The sequence below is a fragment of the Physeter macrocephalus genome, chromosome 15 (assembly GCF_002837175.3).
Source record: "Physeter macrocephalus isolate SW-GA chromosome 15, ASM283717v5, whole genome shotgun sequence".
NCBI lineage: Eukaryota > Metazoa > Chordata > Mammalia > Artiodactyla > Physeteridae > Physeter > Physeter macrocephalus.
In genome coordinates this window covers 16,693,622-16,716,403 of record NC_041228.1, presented here as the reverse complement: position 1 = coordinate 16,716,403, position 22,782 = coordinate 16,693,622, and positions in this window count along the sequence as shown.

Below are 22,782 nucleotides of genomic sequence, written 5' to 3'. Positions count from 1 at the left end.
GAATGCTATATAAAGAAACCTAGAGTGACCACCAAACAGATATTTTACATATGGGAAGGCTGAAGAATTGTTAAATGCTGACCCAGAATGGTCCATCTCTCCAGTAGACACAAAAATGTGAGATTATGAAATCAGCTATGGAAGAAGAGATCATTTGAGTTATTGGCAGGAGTTGAAACAACTTATTCATTGGCAATTACAGTTGGGAAGTTCTACTATCCTTCCTGCCAAACAGCTCAAATAACCTAAGCATTCAGTTTAGCAACTATGAGTTAACCCTGTTGCTGAGAAGGAGATAACTTCCAGTGACTCTTGACATTGGACCTGGAAGATGTCTCCAGTGCCAGCCCTCTAATTCAAATTTTAATGTGTATCTGAATTATTTGGGCATCTTGGTAAAATATAGACTCTTTCTTAGTAGGTCTGGGTTAAGTGCTGAGATTCTGCATTTCTAACAGGCTCCTGGGTGATGTGGGCCTGGCCAGTCTGTGTACCACACTTTGAGTAGCAGAGCTCCAGTCAACATATCATTTTAATGAACTGTCACAATTGTAAGGAAAGTTGAGACTGAAGTAATATTTTATGACTCCAAAAGTCTCGTGAATCGAGACAGCAGGTCTCATTATGGAGGTTAAATAAATCATAGATAAAGTTCAGAGTTCTAAAGTTCAGAGTTCTAAGGCTGTTAGGGATTCCCTGCAAACTGTTCAATAGATTAACTGAGATGGAGACAGATGATCCAGCTAATCAGTAACGTCACGTTGTGCAATGTATTTGTGTTCTAGGCAGCCACTAGTGATCTAAGATGGCTCAGTGCTTTGAGACGGGATTATCAAATTGTTAAGAAGGACAAAAGGACTGATGACATCCATGAGTTTTCCATTAGAGCTGATCATAAGTGTAGTGATAAAAATGTAGACTCATTACAGTGATATATTTAGAACCTTATGGCATACTTCACTCTGATTATAAGAGCTCACTGTGTCATTTCTATGATAAAGATCTCATTTAAGAAAAAAGATATCATGTACGGTTCTTGTTTTGGCAAGCCACCCATACTGCTATTAGAGGAGAAAACTTAGTGTGAGATAACAAGTCTCCACATAACCATGCATATCTGTCAGATTCTTTCTCATACACACCCTTTGTGGTGGGTTGAGTATAACATAGCCTCAAGCTATCTATCACTCTGCCTCTTAATTAGATGGGAAAATTGACTTGCACATAAGAGATAGTATAGGATCTCACATTAAGATGGGTGCAGTCACGTGTGTGTGTGTGTGTCTGTATGCAATACGTATCTATGTATTCATGTGTGTGTCTATGTATTCTTCTATCTATATCTTCCTATATCTAAGGCTTATAGAACCTTTTTTTAAAGAAGAGTCTGTAATCTGAATTAGATCACAATAAATCAAGAGAGGTGATGGAGAGACTTTTCAGGATTGGCTTAGGGAAAAGGAATTTTTCTGAGGAATTTTATGGAAAACTCAGTTATTTGGGTGAGTCTGTTTTCCCAGAGAGAGGCTGGGGAAATAAACCCCCAACTACTCAAGTCTATCCAGAATGATCCTCAGCTGTGGTTACATGAAAAGGATCTCATCTCAGGACTATAATTTCAAAGTGCAGGAAAAGGAACTTGTTTCCAGATACTTCCTCTTCTATTACTAATGCTAATCTTTCATCTCACATTAAGAAACAAATTGTAAATGTCAACACCCCTGTTGACAATTGACTTATTTTACTTCAAAAATTTGATTTAACTTAGTATTTCTGAATTTATTGAGGAGTACAATGTGTCCATTATTGTTCCAGCTACCGTGGAACAGGAATCACTAACACATGCACTTTGCCTAGGTTCTCTAAAAGTAAAGCTCAGGGCAAGGATAAAAGCACTGATGCTACATTTGACAGCAGGACGCAAGCTCAACTGATAGGTGTTAAAAAAATAGAAGTGAAGCAAAAAAAGATGAGAATAATCCGTTGAGTTAAACTGCCGGCCGCTTCCTTACTATAAGCCTCAGAGAGAAACCACTGGATGCTGTGAGGCTTGTTTTCTAGCACACAGCACTTTCTCTGGAGGGGCTACATAGAAAACTGCATCTAGGAGTAGTTCATAGAAGGAAGAAGGAGGAGGAATTTAACTGCCTGGATCCCTCCTGCCTCCTGTTTAATGTTGGTTGATGTTTACCCCGGGGAGATGGGATTCCCTCAGACCTCCGGTTCACTTCACCTGAACCCTCAGCGACCACTCAGTAAGGCAGATCCCACGTTCCCTAGTGTCACATTTCATCCAACTCCAAAGAATAAGGGTACGTGGCACCAACAGAGCTCAACCTGAGGCTCCAAATTAGACTCCACCCAACCAATTCGGGAAGCTCAGTTAAGGTGCTGGAACAAGCAGCAGTGGTTTAAGGGTGAGGTGGGCGGCAGGTGATGCACGGTCAAAATGAAGCAGTCAAAGATATCAGAGATGGAGCAAAAGGCTTATGATTAACACAGTTGTCTCCTTAGGGTACCACATCTCACGCCTTCCAAAACATCCAGCTACTATACTACAGTATCAGACATCCTTTCATTTATTCATGTTTTATTTTCTGAGAGGGTGAAGAGAAATTTTGCTCCTTCCTCTAAAAGATAATTACATGCCACATCAGATATAGAATCCCCTTCAATATGTTAACTAGTTGTCATGTCCTGGAAGCCAAAGGTGGAAAAAAACAAACAAATATACAAACTGTACTGCCTGCTACAGAGGTAGTTTTAAGGCTGTCATTGGCATTTATTAAGTCCCTCCTCCATTACCCATTTTAGATTCTCCTCACCCTCAGGCAGTACTTGGTATTTACCGTATCCTGAAGGAAAGTGCTCTAAGCCAGCTGGTTGTCCTCCAGCTGTGCCTCAGCTGAACCACCAACAAGCTGTTTTATTATTGCATCAGGCCAGCTGCTTCTGTGCGATTGGGTACACGGTCTTGGGCCCAGAAGTGAATTTCCTTATTAATGAAAGTGTACCTTGGCCCAGAGCAGCATTATGTATGAGAACATATTGATAAATAAGGCATTTTGTAAGTCTTTCAATGGTGGAGCCATTTCAGGCAAAGAAGTACCTGTACGTGAAGTATAAATTGAATTCTCTAACAACAAATGGCTCCCCACTATACAGCCATTCTATTTCTGGCTGCTTCCTTTGAGGAATGTTGTAAGTCTCTGCTGATGCCTGGTTGGGCATTTTATAGTTGCCATAGTGATGAGTGGATTAAGATGGCATGGAAGTCTGCACCATCTGCTTATGCATTTATTGATGCCTTTCAAATATCTCAATATATACACTATTATCTCAAATATATTTCCATGGCATGATGGAGTTGCTGCTGTGCAGACTCAATGTTAGGACTTAGTGGATTCAAGAGCTCTTAGGTCACTTAGTCATTTAAATGTCCATGGTCAGGTGCTCAGTCCCTACTAGCACATCAGGAGCCATATTTCAAATGGAGAGTTGTTTCCTACTATAGAAAGCATGACTTTGATGTGGAATCCTATAGGTTTGCACTGTGATGTTCTTATTGGGCCTTTTAAGGACTTATAGCGTCCTTATTCAGCACAGATACCTCTTATACTATCACACCTGTTAGATCATACTGGTTAAGGGGTAGAGCCAACTTCAAACTAGCAGCTTCTCATGTTACCCAATGAAGCATCAAATATTCTCCCAGAGTTCAGTTATCTTTTACTTTTAAAATATAAAAGGTCCATCGATGGTGGCAGGAAGTACAAGTTACGGCAATTCATACTTTAGAGAGGATTGCTGACAAGCCCCAGACCAAAGAACTCCTAAATTTTTAATTAGCATATGTATGTCTTACTAGAACAACTAAGGATTCAATTATCCTGATATCTATATATGACCAGCTTGAGATCCTAAAATCATTTGACCATGGATATATGTTATATTGGAATACTTAGTAACTTCTCATTGGACAAAGATTGTGAAGGATGTTATTAATAAAATGAGTAGGGCTTCCCTGGTGGTGCAGTGGTTGAGAATCCGCCTGCCGATGCAGGGGACACGGGTTCGTGCCCCGGTCCGGGAAGATCCCACATGCCGCGGAGCGGCTGGGCCCGTGAGCCGTGGCCGCTGAGCCTGCGCGTCTGGAGCCTGTGCTCTGGAGAGGCCAAAACAGTGAGAGGCCCGCGTACCACAAAAAAATAAATAAAATAAAATGAGTAAAATCTTGTTTTGTCTATGCTTTGAGATTTTTTTTTGTTTCCTATCATTGGCTTGGAGTTATTTTGTTATGGTGTCTAAGCTTTGATGAGCTCTCACACTGGGCAAGGAATACAGTCTACAGGGATAACTTGATCTAGGAATCAAGACAAGGTTTAAGAGAGTGTCTAGAATCCAGTGACAGAAGACTGTGTGCACACCCTGGCTATGGGGCGTCTCTGAAGTTCTATGTACCTCACATTATTCATCAATAAAATGGGATTACATGATCTAATTGACCATGTGGTAGGGTTCGTGTTGATCACAGGAATAAAAGTATTTGAATACTTAAAACATGATAAGCATGCAAGAGATTAACTTGGTTACTAAATAAGCTGTGTTGAATTTCCCAGCTATCTCTTTGTCTAAGAACAAACCATCACTTATTCTGTGAGGGTATTTCTTGGGATAAGTAGGATTAATGTGAGATTATTGCTTATATTCAGAAATGTCCACGTTGTGCAGGCCACATCACTTTGACAAGATAGGTGACTTCCTGAATGAGAAAGTCATTTGTGCCATCAATGTTCTGGCTAGAGGTAGTCTTCAAATAGAAAACCTACTCTAAGATACCAATCTATTCATAGGCCACAGCAGGAAAATAGAGAAATATATTTTTTTAATATTTTTAAATATTTTTAATATTTTTAAATATTCAGGAAAAAGGTCCCTTGTTTTAGGGAACTACGTCTGCCATGTGGAAGGTGACCAGGACCTATAAAGTAGTGATAGATCCAGATGGAAGATGTCGTGCTGAAAAGTAAAGTCAATGTATTTATGTTCATTGGCTTTTCTTCTCTATAGTTATCTTCGCTTCCAGTGCTGTCCTAAGATAAAGATGTTCAGATACAAAAATTGGTATGCAAAGTTAGAGGATAAGCTGTAGACAAATTAGAGAGTTATGCACATCTTCTCTGTTTCTCTACACTAAGGACAGGCTGATCTCTTAAAGCTGGGGCAAAGTTTACCAAGGGGGTAAGTAGTCCTCAATGTGGAGTCTGGAAGATAGTGAGAATCAGGAGCCCTCTGAAAGCTCTTTTTTTCACCCTTTGAATAGCAAGACATCCCTCATGGCATTAACACTAGCCTTTTACAAGAATTTATCTCAAAAAAAGGCAGTAAAGATATTTGTTTTGGGCCCTAGCCATTGACTAAAACATAATTACCTCACCTGATAAACCATTGTATATTTGCCAGGAAGTCATATAAAAGATAGCAGTAATGAATGATGAGTTTTATTTTTTCCTCTATGTATAGCAGAGTTGGAAAGATACCTATTGATGGAGGTCCAAAGGTTGTGAAGTTCTGGTCAAGGCAGTCTGATGTAAAATTGTGAAATCCCGATTCCACTTCACATGCCCATTATATTTTTGGAATCCACAGAAGAGTTGTGTAATTTCATTCAAAGTTCACCACATCTCTCTATTACTCCCATTTTTCAGATGAGTGAACCAAGGATCAGGGAGAGCCACTGACTTGCCAAAGTCAACTAACTCTTACATGTAGAACCAATCAAGACCCTAAGCCTTCTGGTTCTGGATTTTACGACTTTCCCTTATGTACCAGCTATTTCCACAGTAGTAGCTGGGTGGAGAATAAGAGATGAGACCCAAGTCTGTGCTGAAACTTAGTGTCAATATAAACATTTCCCTAATATGGCCTTAGAGACTCACAAGGGGTACACACACCCCAAGCAATTTTTCCCTGTTGACTGGAAACTAGGTGACATATATGAAAGAAAATAGAGCACAAAGGATCTATAACAGAAATCCAAGCACTGACACTGAATCCAGAACTTCTACTGTACACAGTCGAAAACCATGCCTAAAGTATATTAGAGACACCATTTCATTCCCCTCCCCTCTGTCTCCTGTCCTCTATATATAAAACAGTCAGTGAGGGAAGCCTGGAAAAGGGGCTGCCTTCAGATTCCCTTTCAATCTGGAATGAACATTGTACAAGTCTGTCCTGGAAGAGTTGTGAGGAATCAGGGTGGGGAACTGAGAACGGGAATTTGTCCTTGTTCCGCCAAAGCAAGGTGAGATGTTGACTGTAGTCTGTTGGGGCTCCACTAAAATCCAGGCTGCGCTGGTGTGTTGGCCTAGTGGATGCCCACGTGCTTTTCCTGACACCTGAAGGAGGACACAGGAAACATAGCAGAGGAACAGGAATCTGTGCACAGATTAGGTTTGAGCCAGTGCCTGCCTATGGCAGTAGTTCACAGAAAAGACCTACATGTCATGCAAGAGAAGCTTTAAGGGCCCTTGGCTCTAGGTCAGAGAAGCAAGGGATGCAAATGTTTGGTGACTAGTTGGAGTAAATAAAATCTTTCTTGTAGGAAAAAAAAAGTATTTGGCAGATCCAGTGCCCACAGGATCTCAGAGGAAAAAAAAATGTGCAGTTAATCAGACAATTCTGAAGCAGACCCTAAAATCAATGCCATCTTGTTTCCCCTCTCAATTCCCTCAACTGCCTCTTGGATGTAAATTCACTGAGTATATGCATCTTGTTGAATCGGGAGTAGCTAATTTGTACTTTTATTTTACTTTAGCTTTGAAGAAAACATACGTGGGAACCTAGTAGGAAGATCAGGGTTGAAAGTATAGCCAGCAACTAGCTTTTTTAGATGAGGAATTTGAGGACCATAGGTGTGAAAGACTATTTCCAAGGTCATCTAGACCATTAGTGGCTGAGCTAATAATAAGAGCTACGTGCATAGGGTGTTAATATGCACCAGGGCCTGCAAAGCACTTCACACAACGTTCTCTTAAAATTACGTCACAATTCATTTTCTGCAAATAAAGAATATGAGAATTAGAGAAGGGATTTGCCTAAATGGCAATAGGTCACAGAGATGACTTTCAGCCCCAAGATGTGATATGAGCCAGCCATGCTCAAGCCTGAGTATAAACTGAGTTCTAGGTTAGATTTCCAAAGCACTCAGTTTGCTGACTACTTTCTGAGAACAGAACTGGAGAGGTATGGTCCCATAAGAGATTGGTTACGGGGTAAAATTAATAGAAAGAGACAGAGGAAGAAAGACTACTTCCCTTCTCATTTTTGCTTTTCCTTTCTCTCTCTCTCTTCCCCTGCCATGTATCCTCAAGCCAGCTGACCTGGATAATTATTAAGTTAAAAAACAACAAAAAAGCATATTCCAGGTGTTGGAATTCTATTTTTCAACCTGTTTAATATTTTCCCTAACTTCATTTCATTTGGAACCCTTCTAATTTTTTATATGATCTAAGATTATTAAGCATCAGAAAGAATCTTACATTTTCAGGACTTCCCTGGTGGTCCAGTGGTTAAGACTTCACCTTCCAATGCAGGGGATGTGGGTTTTGATCCCTGGTCGGGGCCCACATGCCTCGTGGCCAAAAACCATAAGAAAACAGAAGCAATATTGTAACAAGTTCAAGAAAGACTTAAAAAAAAATGACCCACATCAAAAAAATCTTTAAAAAAAAGAATCTTACATTTTAGAGCAGTGCATTATCTTAGCTCCTGGATCATTATTTGAAAGCATAGCCTCTGTTATATAACTCCTCTACTAAATAGACTCTCTCCTTTTCCTTTTGATCTCCAATTTAGTGCACTACTCTTAGCCTAGATTTTAGGACCCTCCATTATATACACTCCTCCTCCTCATCTGGATCTTCTAGTGCCCTGTGACTAGGTGTTTCACATAGGCTCTCTGAACTTTTCAGAGTTACATGTCTCATTACTGATCTCTGAGACTTCAATTATGCTATTTCCTCCTAACATACAGTTGGCTCTCCATATCCCAAATTTCTATCCGTGGTTGGTTGACTCTGAGGATGGGAAACCTGTGGGTACCGAGGGCTGACCGTATTCATTGTACTAACCTGTTATATATAAGGGACTTGAGCATCTGCGGATATTGGTATCCATAGGGGCTCCTGGAATCAATACACAGAGGATACTGAGGGAAGACTAATAATAAATACGTCTTTCCCTACTTTCTCTTCCAGTTAGACCCCACATATCCATCACACCACGGCACAAACACCATCTTCCACAATCAGCTTTTCCTGTCTCATCCTCCCAAAGTGGGATTTGCTAACTTCCTTTTGTGAATTCCCAAAGAACTTCTTTTCCTGTTTAATTATCACTGGTCAGGTTCCTGGATAAGCAGAGTCTGAGATGGGGACATCCATGAAGGAATTTTTCTGGGGAGTTCTCTAGGGGTCAACAGGCCTGGGGAAGTGAAAGAAGAGCATTGGGCTGTAATAGTGTCTCTGCAAGGGCCACAGCCAATCCCATGGAGAACTTTGGAGCTATGAGGACACTTCAGAATTGTTCTGAATTACTGTAAGAGGGCCAGGGCCCTAACATCCCCCGGGGGCAAGGACCAAGGGCAGTGGCAGATAGGCAGGTTTAGTGTGAACTGTGAACTCCTCAGGGAATGACGGCTTCTGCCTGAAAAGGAAGGGGGAGGGGTAGAAATGTGAGTGGCACACACACACACACACACACACACACACACACACACTATCCACTACATCAGCGTCTGCGGAATCTGGCATGCTCTGCTTTGCAGGCCATGTCTTTGGGTCTTGGAAACTAGAAATTGTGTCTCTTGAATGCCTTGCAGCTGTTAGGTTAGTACATAAGAGGTGCTGGATAAATAATTTGCTGAGATGAACTTATTTTGTGCACTTCCACAGAACTTTCACTTTAGAGACATATGAATGAGGTATTTCAGATATGTACTATCTCTACTTTACACAGGAGAAAATTGAGGCATAGAGAGACCATTGGAGTTGGTCAATGGCACAATTAATTTAAAAGTTTCAGTGAATAAATCTAGGACTCGGGGCTCTCAGGCTGATTGTCTTTGCAAAAACAAATTTAAAAATCAATTTACAAAATATAAATAGTAGCTCAAAAAGGGCTACAATCAGGTCAAGAGTTAATAAACTTGCTCCCTAAACTCCTCAAAAATTTCTGCTTCTGGACCTCCCTGAGGTGCCTCAACCTGATAAGTTATTAGACTTCCTTTTGGCACATGTTCACATGGAAAGAGCCAGAACTTTCAACTGAGATTTAAAACAACTTTGGCCTATTGCCCAGGGCTCATACTGTGGAGAGAACAAAAAGCGTCCTTCAAGACTCTTTAAAACAACCACAACGAGGAAGATGACCCAAAAGCACAATTCCCGAAATCATTTTCAAGAGACTTGCTACAGTCATAAAATCAGGTGAAGTCGTAAAGAAGCTTTCCTTAAAACAGCAATACCTCTTTCCCTCTCCCATTTCTGTTCCCTGCCCCACCCGCTATAACTACATTATTACACCCGCCCCACCGCCATAAATCATAGCTTTAGCAGAGAAAGTCACCTGCAATGTAGCCTATTTCTGTGAAAACACTGGCAAGCACCGCATTGCTGGACCCCAGGCATGTGCACGAATCTGTTTATGTTGCACAGATGTGGCCTGTTACTTAGCAGAGTTTCTCTTTCACTGTCATGCCTGAGAACCCCAGATGATTAGGGCCAAGATCAGACCTGGTTCTACTACCTGCAAAATCAAGCTCTGGGCATTGTCACCTTGGCTGTTACCTCCTTTTCTCTGCATTATTGATGAATGGACAGACATGAACATAGAAATCACATATAAGCACTTGTGCCCTGGCCTTATTTTCTGAGTTGTTAGACCAGTTCTATTCTTCCATTCAATATCAGGCCAAGGGTCCTTAAATGAGGCTTTTTCCATGTCATACACTTGCTCAAAGGCCATCAAACACTCCTGACCATAAGCATAATACCAAATCCTTAACCTAGACCTCCTGACCCTCCACAAACTAATTTCAAGCTGCTCTTTAAGTTCCATTGTCTACTTCTCCGTGGTACAAGTTCTACATTCCAGCAAAATCATCCTATGTGTTCTTATATTAGAAGCACTTCCCAAGATTGCCAGTTCAGGTCTCCTCAAAATACTCTGGCCAATAGCATGCACTTCGTGATTCCCCAAACCCTGAAAGTGCAATTTCAGAAACCAAAGTCTGTATTCTGTCGATAGAGACAGTTCAACAGATTTCAAACTCTTGCTTCTCAATTTACTGATATGTTTCGGTGACAATTAATGCACATGCTAGAACTGGAGATGCCACTCACAATTTTCACATCAACCATATTCATAATTTATATTTCCATGTAGATCACACACACACATATACACACACACCTTACATTTTCACACTCGCATGGCTTTTCGATGTTTATTTTTTCCCCTGCAGAGAAACCACTTCTTACCTACACTGGTCGAAATTCTACTGAGACTTCAAAGTCCAACTCAGATGCCATCTCTTCCTTGAAGACTCCTGGTGGCCTGCTCTGTGGTCCATAGGTGGTTTATATGACTTTCTGCCTTGTATTATTGTTTGTGCTACACCTCATCCTGTCTCTGTTAAACACTAAACTGGACAAGGGTGGAAGCCTAATGTCAACCATTCCTCTGTTCCAACAATATCTGGCACAATTCACTGGACGAAGTCAATATTCAATGAAAAGTTGAAAAAGCATTAGGCATATCTTCTAATAGTCACTGAAGTATATACAAAACAAATTTGGGAACTACTTCAAAATATTTTTACCTATTTATTGAAGTTTAACAAATGTAAAATGTGCAACTGTTAAGTATATAGGTTGAAAATTTGCAGAAAGTCGTGAAAGGCTTGTAACCACCTCTATGATAAAAATACAGAACATTATTTACACTTGAGAAACAGCCACCTCCCCTTGCCCCACAGCAACTCCCAAAAGTAATTACTATCCTGATTTCTCTCGCCTTAAAAAATTTTTTGTCTGCTCATATGAGTAGAATTGTATGGTATGCACTCCTCTGTGTGTATTGTTTTGTTTTGTTTTTACTTTTTGCACATTATTATGATTACAGATTTTATTCATTTTGTTGCTTTGTATAATCTTATCCTTTTCACTTCTAAATGATCTCCTGTTGTAAGAATATGTAATGATTTAATAATGTTGATGGACATTTTGGCTGTTTCCAGTTTTGGCAATTACGAATAAAGTTGCTCTGAACATTTGTGTACATGTCTTTCAGTACAACATGTATGCATTCTGTGACATATTTGGCAAGGGCTGAAATTGCCAAGGCACTGTGTATGCATAAACTCAGCTTTATTGGCATTAACTTACAGTTTCCAAAGTGATTTTACCAAACTGAACCACCATCAACATTGTGTGAAAGATCCTGCTGCTTTATTTCTTCACCAACAGGTGACTGTGAGATTTTTTAAACTTTAGTCATTCCGGGGAGTTTATAAGGGTAGCTTAGCATGGTTTTAATTTGCATTTCCCTGATGATAAATAATGATATGGTATTCTCTATGACCACTTGGATAACTTTATTTGTGAAACGCTATTTAAGTCCTTTGACCCATGTCTATACGTATTGTACTGTTGCATTTGTTTCATTAACTTATAACACTTGTTTATATATTCTGGATACAATTTCTTTGTCAGATATATGATTACAAATAGCCTCCTCCACTCTGTGGCTTGCATTATAGCTCTCTTCATGGTATTTTCTGATGAATAAAAGTTATTATTTTAATTAAATCTAGTTCATCAATCTTGCACTTTATGATTAGTGATTATGCATGTATGCATGAGCATGTCTGTGCGTGTATGTGTGTGTGTGTGTATGAGCTCTCATTCAAGAGATCTTTGCGAAATTCAAGATAGTGAAGTTTTTCCTCTATATTGTCTTTTAGAAACTTTCTAAAGTTACCTTTCAATTTTAGGTCTAAGGTACATCTGGAATAAATTTTGGTGTATGGTATGAGAAAGGTGTCAAATTAACTTTTTCTTAAGATATACAATTAATCTTGAGACATTTATCTAAAAGACCACTCTTTGTCCATTGCTCTGCCACAGCAGTTTGTTGTAAATCAATGGATGCTTGGGTCAATTTTGGGGTATTATGTTCCATTTGTATATATGTCTATCTTTGTGCTAAAATCATAGTTTTAAAGTACTGTCTTATTGTTGTTTTATTTTTAGATCTGTTAGTGCATGTCTTCCAACACTGTTCATCTTTTAGATTTCTTTGATACTTTTAGCCCTTTGGATTTCTATATATATTTTAGGATTTAGTGTGCCAATTTCCACAAAAATAGCCGTAAGTGATTTATAATTAGAGTTTCATTGATTCTATAAATCAGTGTGGGGAGACTTGATAGCTTTTAAATATTACATCTTTAAATATATGAATCTGATATATACATCCACCTATGTAGATGTTTAAAATTTTTTCACTTAGTAATATTTTATAGTTTTTAGTGTGGAAGTAGGGAATGACTTTTGTTAAGTTTAGTCTGGGGCAATTCTGGTGCTATCATAAAATGTTTTCTAATGTTCAATTTCTTCTTGCCTGTTATCAATGAATAGAAATGATAATTGAATTTTAATGTCACCTTATAACCAACACCTCTACATCCAGTTATTACATTTGGCTTTTTATCTGTAGAATTCCTTTGCATGTTTAATATATACAATTAAGTTGTGCATGAATAATGACAGTTATATTTCTTTTCAATTTTCACGCTTTTAATTTATTCTTGCTTTGCTGAACTTGTAATGATATAAAACTATTGACTTGATGTGATATTACCAGGTATCCATATCTAGACTTCATGGATATCTTTAGTATTTAATAATTAAATAAGATCTAGAGGGTTTTTCTTTTGGTAGCTCTATCTTATCAGATGATTAAGGGAGTTTCTTCTAATTTCTATTTATATTTTGTCATGGATTTATCATTGGTGATGAAATTTATTAAAGGCTTTTTATATATCTATTGAGATCTTCATACGGTTTTTATCTTTTTATGATAATTTATGATTTATTCTCAAATATTAAACCAACATCTCATTCCTGAAATAAACTCAATGTGATCATAATATAATATCATTTTTCTGTATTTCTGGATTTAATTTTCTGAGACGTTGTTTAGTTTTTCTTGCGTGCATGCTCATGAGATGTTGGCCTATGATTTCTTTCTCTTTTTTGCATGGTTTTTGTCAAGTTTTCTGTTAAGGTCATGCTGGGCCCATAAAACAAGTTTGCAAATGTTTCTTATTTTTTTGTCCTCTGGAATAGTTTGTTTAAGACTGGTGGCTTTTTTTTTCTTAAATGTTTAGGAGAATTCACCAGTGAAGATATTTGACTAGATTTATTTGTAGAGATGTTTTCAATTAAGAATTCAACAATTTTTTTCATATTTTCTATTTCTTCCCATGTTTGCTTGAGCAAATTTTTAATCTAAATTGTCAAATGTATTATAATGAAGGTTTCCCAATAACTTTTTTATTTTTTAAAATAAATGTCATATATATAGTGATGGGTTCTTTTTCATTCTTTAAATGAATAAACTTTATGAGCAGTTTTAGGATTACAACAATATTGAGCAGAAAGTACAGTGAGTTCCCATATATTCCTTGTCCTCACACACATACAACCTCCTCCAGCATCAATGTCCTGTGTCAGAGTGGAACCTTTATTACAGTTCCTGAACTTACATTGACACATCATTATCACTCAAAGCACGTAGATTACATTAGGGCTAATGCGAAATGTTATGCAGTCTATGGCTTATGACAAATATATAATGACATATATCCACCACTGTCGTATTATACAGAATGGTTTCACTGTCCTTAAAATACCCTTTGCTCATTTTACCCCCCCATCCCCTCGAACCCTTGACTATCACTGATCTTTTTACTGTCTCCATAGTTTTGTTGTTTTCCAGATTGTCATATACTTGGAATTATAGAGTGCGTAGCCTTTTCAGATTGACATCATTCACTAAATAGTCTTTAGGTATTCCTGACAGAGAGAATAGCATCATATTTGCCATTTTATAATATATTTTTCACTTACTTTACCTTTCTTTATTTTCTTTACTTTGGCTTACCGTCAAAAATATAGCCTCCAAGATAAATCTGGAAGAGATACCATCTACCCTTTTTGACAGATGAAGAAATAAAGAATTGAGTGTCAGATACAGTAAGGGACATAACCAAGTTTACATAACCAGTCAATCAACAGATCAGGGACTTGAACTTGTCTGTGCTTAGGACTGTTGCCAGAACCTCCAAGAAGATCTTACTGTGCAAGGCAGGGAAAGCAACTTTGTTGATGGTCATGAAAAGCAAAAACAAAGTACCTCAGGGTGTTGAAATGCTGTAAACAAATCTGAAATTAACAGTAATGAATGAATAGAATGATGAGAGTAATAACAGAGGGTGTTATATGATTTTAGAAGACTTGATTGTCACTAAGTCTGTCATTTCAGGGTTTATGACTTTAGGCAAGATCATTGTATTCCTTAATTATCAGTTTCCTCCTTTGTGGGATGGTGACAAATGACATCAGCACAACCAACAAAAGCAAAAAACATGGATTGCTCTAAGAATAAAGTGAAACTACATATGCAAGAACACTCCAAAATTATAAAAAATGTCACTCAATCCCTAGCTAATTTTATGCCAATTATTGTCCCTCTTAGTCTTGCCAAATTTTTCGTACTTTAAAAAACAGTCGTTTTTTGTTTCTGTAAAACAGATTCCTATATAATAGGAGTAGTTTGGCTTTATGCATCACTTTATATCTCGTTGCTTATTTTTGGTATTGAGTGAGTACACGTGTCCATGGGCCGCAGACTGCTGGAGTAATAAACCTGGTGCTTGAAGAATTATGATTTCAGGTGGGGAGCATGAAGCAACTGTACTGACACAAGTCTGTGTTCCTCCAAATATCCTAAATCATAAATACTGTGGTGCTGAAATTCAGCAGAGACATTACATACACTCTATGCCAAATTACTGTTCAAAATAATTTCCCTCTAGAATTACTGAACGTTAGCAATAGAATGAGCTAAACTATTCTACTGCTATTATCATCTTTTAAATAATAGTTATAATAGCATTAATGTAATATAATGAATCTCACATGAACTCATTTTATTAGAATTAGTCCTGTTGACAAAGAACATTAAAACAATATTCAATAAGGACTTCAAAAATGGAAATCTAAATAAAATTTTTCTCCATATTTTCTAATTTAGGTAGTAGAAGAAATAAGAGGGAAATAAAAAAGAAAGGAAAACAAACAAAAAGCAGGAAAAGAATGAAGAAAGAAAATGTTGATTTTTTTATGGAGGATCCATGAAAAGAATCTGAGATTGGATGGGCTCAAAGTTTTGGCAGATGTGAAAAAAATATTCTGAAGCAATAATATGAATGGCAAGTGTTTTCCTCTTTATGTAGAATTGGGCAATCATTGTTGGGTTAGGAACAATAATTTACAGGAGATATTATTACAGAATCACAAGATTGGACAGGAAGAAGGAGGGTGCCCTGGATGAGAACAGTATTAAAAATGCTTTCTATTCATTAGATCATTTAAACCTTACAATTACTCATTTTGAAAGTTATTATTTAACCCATTGCACAGATGAAGAAATGGGGTCCTAAGAAGTTAAATTATCTGTCCAGGGTGTGATGGAGCCAGGAGTCAAATCCACCCAATTCTGCTTGAATGTAAGTTCTTGCTTGTTTGTTGATATCCTACTGAACTAACAAAGGTAAATATAAAATTCATAAAATTTAAATGGAAAGGAGTTTGTATTTTTTCACACTAAATGCAATATGAAGCCATTAAAGGACTTCAAATAAAAAAGTAAATTACATAAATTACTAATATCAGTCAAAATGGAACCTAGGATGAATTAGGTATTCTATTTTATAGAAAATAATGTTATTTTATTAATATGTGTAATGTAGCTAAATGAAAGGAATAGGTAAGAGGCATGATAAAAACAAATAGAATTTCTAAATTAAATTCTGAGATCATCTCAAAATGGATGAATCTGTGAAAAAGAGGGAATTGAAATCATATTATCTTTCTCGACTTAGTGAATTAGATACAATAGAAAAACATAAGTTGAAATAAGTTTGTTACTTCTCTTAAGATAACTAGTAAAGAAAATAGATAAGAATATAAATTTCATGTGATTACATGAAATTGAAATACAGAAAACTTTATCAATCCAAAAGCATGTGAAAAGCAAGACAAAATACTAGAAAAAGTGCTAAAATGCTAAAAAGCATGTCAAATAAAAATCATTAAATAAAATGGCCAGAATAATTTCAACTATGCCAATAAACAAATTAAAGGTGAATGGATTATCTGTTTAGTAAAAATAATATCACACTAGTTAAGGAAACAATATTCAACTGTATCCTATATATTGTATAAAAGATAAAACTAAATAAAAAATTGTAAAAAAGAAACATAAAGGCTGAAGATAAAGGGATATATATTAGTCAGTCTGGAATGACTTGGTGGCTTAAGCAACAGAAATTTATTTACCAAAGTTCTGGAGGCTGGAAGTCTCAGATCAGGGTGCCAACCAGGTTGAATTCTGGTGAGAAGCCTCTTCCTGGCTTGCAGGCAGCCACTTTCTCCCTGTGTTCTTCCATGGGAAAGAGAAAGAGAGAGAGAGAGAGAGAGAGAGAGAGGGAAAGAGGGAGAGAGAGAAAGAGAGAGGGCACTTTCATGCCTCTTCTTATAAGGGCACTAATTTCATTATGAGGACCCCAACTTCATACTTCATCCAAATCGAATCATCTCCCAAAGACCCCACCTCCAAATGCCATCACATTGGAGGTCAGGGCTTCAAAATATGAACTTGCAGGGGACACAATTCAGTCCCTAACAGCATGTAAACAAGTTATATACTAAGGGTGATATCAGTAATAGTATCAGTCAAAATATAATTCAATATGAATTAAAATAATCTATGTTAGGGAATATCCTATCATTATTAAATGATATAGCTCCAAGTTATTAGAAATGAAAAATATTTGTGACATTTTTTTTAACATCTTTATTGGAGTATAATTGCTTTACAATGGTGTGTTAGTTTCTGCTTTACAACAAAGTGAATCAGTTATACATATACATATGTTCCCATATCTCTTCCCTCTTGCGTCTCCCTCCCTCCCACCCTCCCTATCCCACCCCTCTAGGTGGTCACAAACCCCCTAGCTGATCTCCCTGTGCTATGCGGCTGCTTCCCACTAGCTATCCACCCAACGTTTGGTAGCGTATATATGTCCATGCCACCCTCTCACTTCATCACAGCCCACCCTACACAGGTCATACAGTGCAATGTGTAACATGTGGTTTGATTTATATACATAGATATGCATTTATTATTATATATAAATATATAAAAATAGTTGAAAGGCACACCAAACTGCTGACAATATCTATATGGCTGGGTCCTGGCAGGAACTGATATAAAGTCCCGTTCGTTTCTGTATCATCACGAGGTGATGTCAATTCAGTCACATTATCATCTAGAACATAAGCTGTAATATAACTTAATCACCACCCGTACTCTTCGTATATAATAGCTGGAAAAGTGGGACTTTAGAAACAAAATAACATGTTAATTCACTGGTTCTCCCTGCCTTTTCCAGCTGGTATGAAGCCTAAATTGATAATTATAACTTCCTTCTCCTACCACTTGTTTTATATCTCCTTTCCCTTCTTACAGCACCTCAACTAGTCAAAGTTTCTTACCTGGGGTTGACCCTAAACTTTACTTCTAAAAGATGCAAATCCTGAGAGGTCCTATTTCTATTGCATTAAGACAGTTTCCACCAGACCATTATTATCATAGGCACCACAGCAAATCACCTGCATGTCCCATGCGATCCTCCATGCCATACCATGTATGAGCAACTTACTTCCTCTTGGTAATCAGGATCAGTCACCCAGTCCTAGAAAGTTATCATTTCTTAGACTGTTAGTTCAGCAGTATCAGGAGTTCAAAATGCCAGAGATAGTCTTCACTGCTACTTTATTAGAAAAATGGCAGTTAGCCCTGGTGCAATATTCTCCTTGGAAACAAGAACCTCTGAAAGTATCATTTACCAGAGCAAGGAAAGAAAGCAAAAACAGTAGAGTATCAGGTGTAATAATGAAAGTGGCCCCTCCTAATTGTATCCCTTTCATTTTTTAGTGTTATTTCTGAATTCAATGTTTTATATCCTTTTTTAGGCACATAGGGTGAGCATTTTTGGGTGTTTCTAATGTGTTTTAAATATTATTAGAAAGCACAAATTTAGGACTTTCATAACACTTGTGTGGAAAATGAAATGTTTACCCCAATCCCTTCCTGGTGAATTATTAGATCATTTTAAAATAGTTCCATTAAGACTAATGCTCCAGTGAATAGCTTCCTACATAAATCTTTATATAAAATAAGCAGTATTTGGGGTAGAGAAGGAGGCAATTGATTGTAAGAGCACTATAGGAGCAAAGCCACGAAGGCAAATGTCATGACACATTTTGGAAAACAATGATTCTCACGGGCCTGAAGTTTGTGCATGAGTGTGGGACTCAGCCTTGCAAAAAATTTGCACTGTGAGGGTGATAAAATGGATTTTTGAGAGTTCATTTGTCATAGTGACAGTAATTAGAACAGCTGGATTGAATCTCTGGCCTCACCATTTACCAACTGTGTGAATGTCGGTGCATTCATTTTCCCATATATAAAAGGTGGGAAATCATACTGATTTTATTGGGAATTTATGGGGTTAAATGAGATAATGTAGGAAAAGTGTTAAATATCTGCCATATAGAGAGCTATCAACAAATGTTTGCAATGATTATTATCATTATTATGAACTTCACCATCGTTATCAGTGTCAATTTTACTATTGATGCCCATTTAACAAGTTTCATGTCCAAGGTTTGCATTAGGCTATGAAGAAAAAAATAATGATAACATTGTTAAAATAATTTTTGCTTTGATATCTGGTAGATTCAGTATCAAATTACTCACTCTGGGGTGATGGACGTATTATTCAACATCTCTGAAGTTCAGTTTCTTCAACTGTAAGATAAGGATGTAAACATCAATCAGCATATGATTGCTCTGAGAATAAAATAAGGTCCTTATTAGAGCACCTGATCTAATAGACACTTGATAGATAATAGTTTTGTTATTAAAAATATTATTAGTATTTTTGCAGTTGCTGCCTTTGTGTGTGTATGTGTGGTTAGAATGTAAGTCTTCCTTCAATACAATGATTTCAGTGTAATCAGGACTCCAGAAATCCCAGGAGGGTCTCCACTAACAATCCATCTTTATTTTACAATGAAAGGCTCAGAGGAGAAAAAAGGCCAACACTCCAGAATGAATATCTCTGAAGGATAGTTTCCCTTCAGTCAATTGAGAGTCAGTTGTAATAAAGGAAAAATGGTTATTTTCCTGAACAGTTTTGCTAATCATCACAGACAGATGGAACATTAGGAACCCTTGCAGGGAAAAGAGCAATGGTCAGATGGGGAAATGGTGGCTTTCGACACTGGCTGTCCGTGCCACCTGGCCTGAGATTTAGACCTTTGTTTTCCTGCTCACTGGTTTGAGAGTGTGAATCGGTGATATTTTGGCCTCCTTCAATCAAACTTTCCTTCCACAAAAATGGGAATGACCTGAAGACCATCTTAACTACACCCCCCAAATTCCCTAATCAGTCTCTAGATGAAGTATCTTTTCCCGGCTCCCAGTTTCCTGTGTTACTTCCAAAGAGGCAAAAACATATGCTTCATGAAATCAACAATTCATTCCCACTCTGTGGCTTTTTATTGTGGGACTAGATAAGAAAGGGAGACAAAGTCAAGAAATCAGTCTCAGCTGAACATTGTCCAGCCCTAGGTGGAAATACTTTCTACCTGTGTGTATGAGGCAGATCTCACTGATGTGGGCATCAAGAGATCACCAACTCACCAGAGGAATGGCTTCTCTCCTTTCATTACAGCCTCTACAGAGGTACTTGTGACAATGTTCCATTTATAAAGAAATTGTTCTGTGGATATTTGCATATTCACTTGTCATAGTAATAATTATAATAACGGGTAACAGTTACAACACTTTCTATGTAGCAGCCTCTGAATTAGTGTTTCCTAAGATATCTGTGATAAAGGATCAGATTTTTTTACTAAATTAAATTAAATAATATAAAAATGAAACAAAGACATTCAAAATGCATATGCATTTTGAATTATTAGATTTAACATACATAAAATTGCCACCAAACTCATTAAAAATTTCTGAATGTTTATTTAAATTTCTACACTTTTCATGGAATGGTTACAGATTGTGAACCAGCTCTATTTGTGGACCATGCTTTGGTGGTGCTGCTCTAAACAGAGTGTGCATATTATAACGTGATTAATCCTTAAACTACCTTATTATGTAGGTACTTTTATTTTCTCCATTTTACAACCAAGGAAAATGAAGCATGAGGCATTAAATGACTTATTCAAGGTCATTCATCTTATAAATATTAGGCAGAATATGAGCTCAAGATCCAGAGTTTACACTCCTAACCACTATACTATATTGAAGAAATAAAAGTCTCTGATATGTTTCTAATACCAAATAATCAAAGACAGAGTTACCGCAGTTCTGTATATTTGTGTCACACCCTGTACTGTCTAAAGTACTTTTACATATATTTGATCATTTGATACTGACAGCAGTCCTGTGAGTAAGGAAGACAAGAATCTTTTTCTCCATTGTCATATGTGGACACTTGGGTCCCTGAGATGTTAACTGACTGGTCTAAGGTAAAAGACATGATTTGAGCTGAATGTCCGGACTCCTCATCATCTGTTTTATAAGAATCATACAGTAAGGGATGTGTGGTTTAGACAAGAGAGACTAAGGCACCAGGAACCTTTACTACTAAAAGTAGCAAAAATCTGTATGGTGGAAATAACGAAACTTAAGATGCATGACTGTGCTTATAAGAAAAAAAAAAAAACAAAACAGTTGCTAGAAACCAGAATAAAGATATTACTTAAAAGTAGAAACCTAGGCCTGTGACTTGAGGCTCTGGCTGCCTTGGTGCATTTACAGTTGGTTTACTCTAGAATAACTAGAAGTGGAGATAGAAGTGAAGCCTCATAGATAGTTAAAGCATGGGTATAACTTTAAGACCTTTTGTTTTCTAACATGATCTTCAATCTATATAGCTTTTGCATTCATGTCAATTAATTTTTGCAAAAGCAATATTAATTAGAGTGACTATATCCATTTGAGATGAAGATACTGAAAATGACAGGGTTTAAAGAGATCGCCAAAGCTAAGAAGTAAAAGGGTTGGAATTGAGTAGTTTTCTTTTGGCTTCAAATCCCAGATTCTTCCCTATTTGTAGCAGTGTCTACATAATCTTCCTGTTTTATAGATACTTCTATGATTTCCTGGGTCGTAAACTGCAGGGACAATGGAGGTAATGTATAGGGTGGGTAGAAATGGATTAGTTAAATTTCAGCTTTGGTCAGGTAACTGATTAAGGAAAAAGAATCTAAATAATAGAAATGTCCTTTACAAAGAATATGAGACCTAGGTTATAGCGCAAGTTTTACTATCAACTAATCAAGTAACTATAGGCCAAATTTTAATTTTTTCATTAAAAAAAACTTGAGAGCTTGTTATACACAAACACTGAGATAGGACAGGAGGATAAGATAAATGGTATATGGCCTTAGTTTTTTCATGGGATTCATGGCCTATTGCAGTGGGTTCATTAGCCTTTATGAATAACATACTCCTTCAAGAATTTATTGAAACCTTTGGATTCTGTCTACAGAAAACCGTAGAGGTGACATAGACTTGTACATACAATTCTGCTTACAATTTCAAGGGTTTATAGATTGTACCACTTTCTGAAATGAAAGGCATCCACAGGTACTCTAGGGAGCTCTAAGCATCACTCAGGTAAATCACCTGAGTTTGAAGAGGTGGAAAAGAAAATATGCATAAGCCAATTGGTAATATTAAAGGTATGGCTTACTAGTTCCAGCAGTGGCCTACAGAGGAATTGTGAGCTCTGCTAACAAGAAGTCAGGAGCGGCTTCCGAAAAGAGGAGATGCTTGGGCTAGATCCTCAAGAATGAGCTCAGAAGTCACGAAGTCTCTTTGGAATTTCAGATTCTTAAGTTGTAAAATATAAGGTTAGAAGATCTCTGAGGTTTTTTTCTAGCCATGATATTTTATAATTTTATGGAGTTCAAAAGATGCTCATGAGCTGATGTCCTCCCACGCACTGGCACCTCTTGACCCCAATCTTTAACACCACTCTTACGCTATGGCCTCTCTCCCAAAAAGGCATGGTCAGAACTGGTTTAGAAGAAAAAGGAGATACTCTGTAAGACTTCTTTACATGTTTGCAAGAAAAAGTCCATGACTTGAATAGAGACAGAAAAACCCTCTTTTTCTCTGCAGTTCCTGTCTTGGGGATGTCTCAGTTGGCAGATCTTTTGCCAATAGGTAAGGAAAGGCTTCCATCTATGCTGCTGGAATTGTGGGCTGGAACACATGAAAACATTTCTCAGAAAACAGCATTTCTCCCTTCTCAATTAAGACAATGTTTTGCTTTTGTTT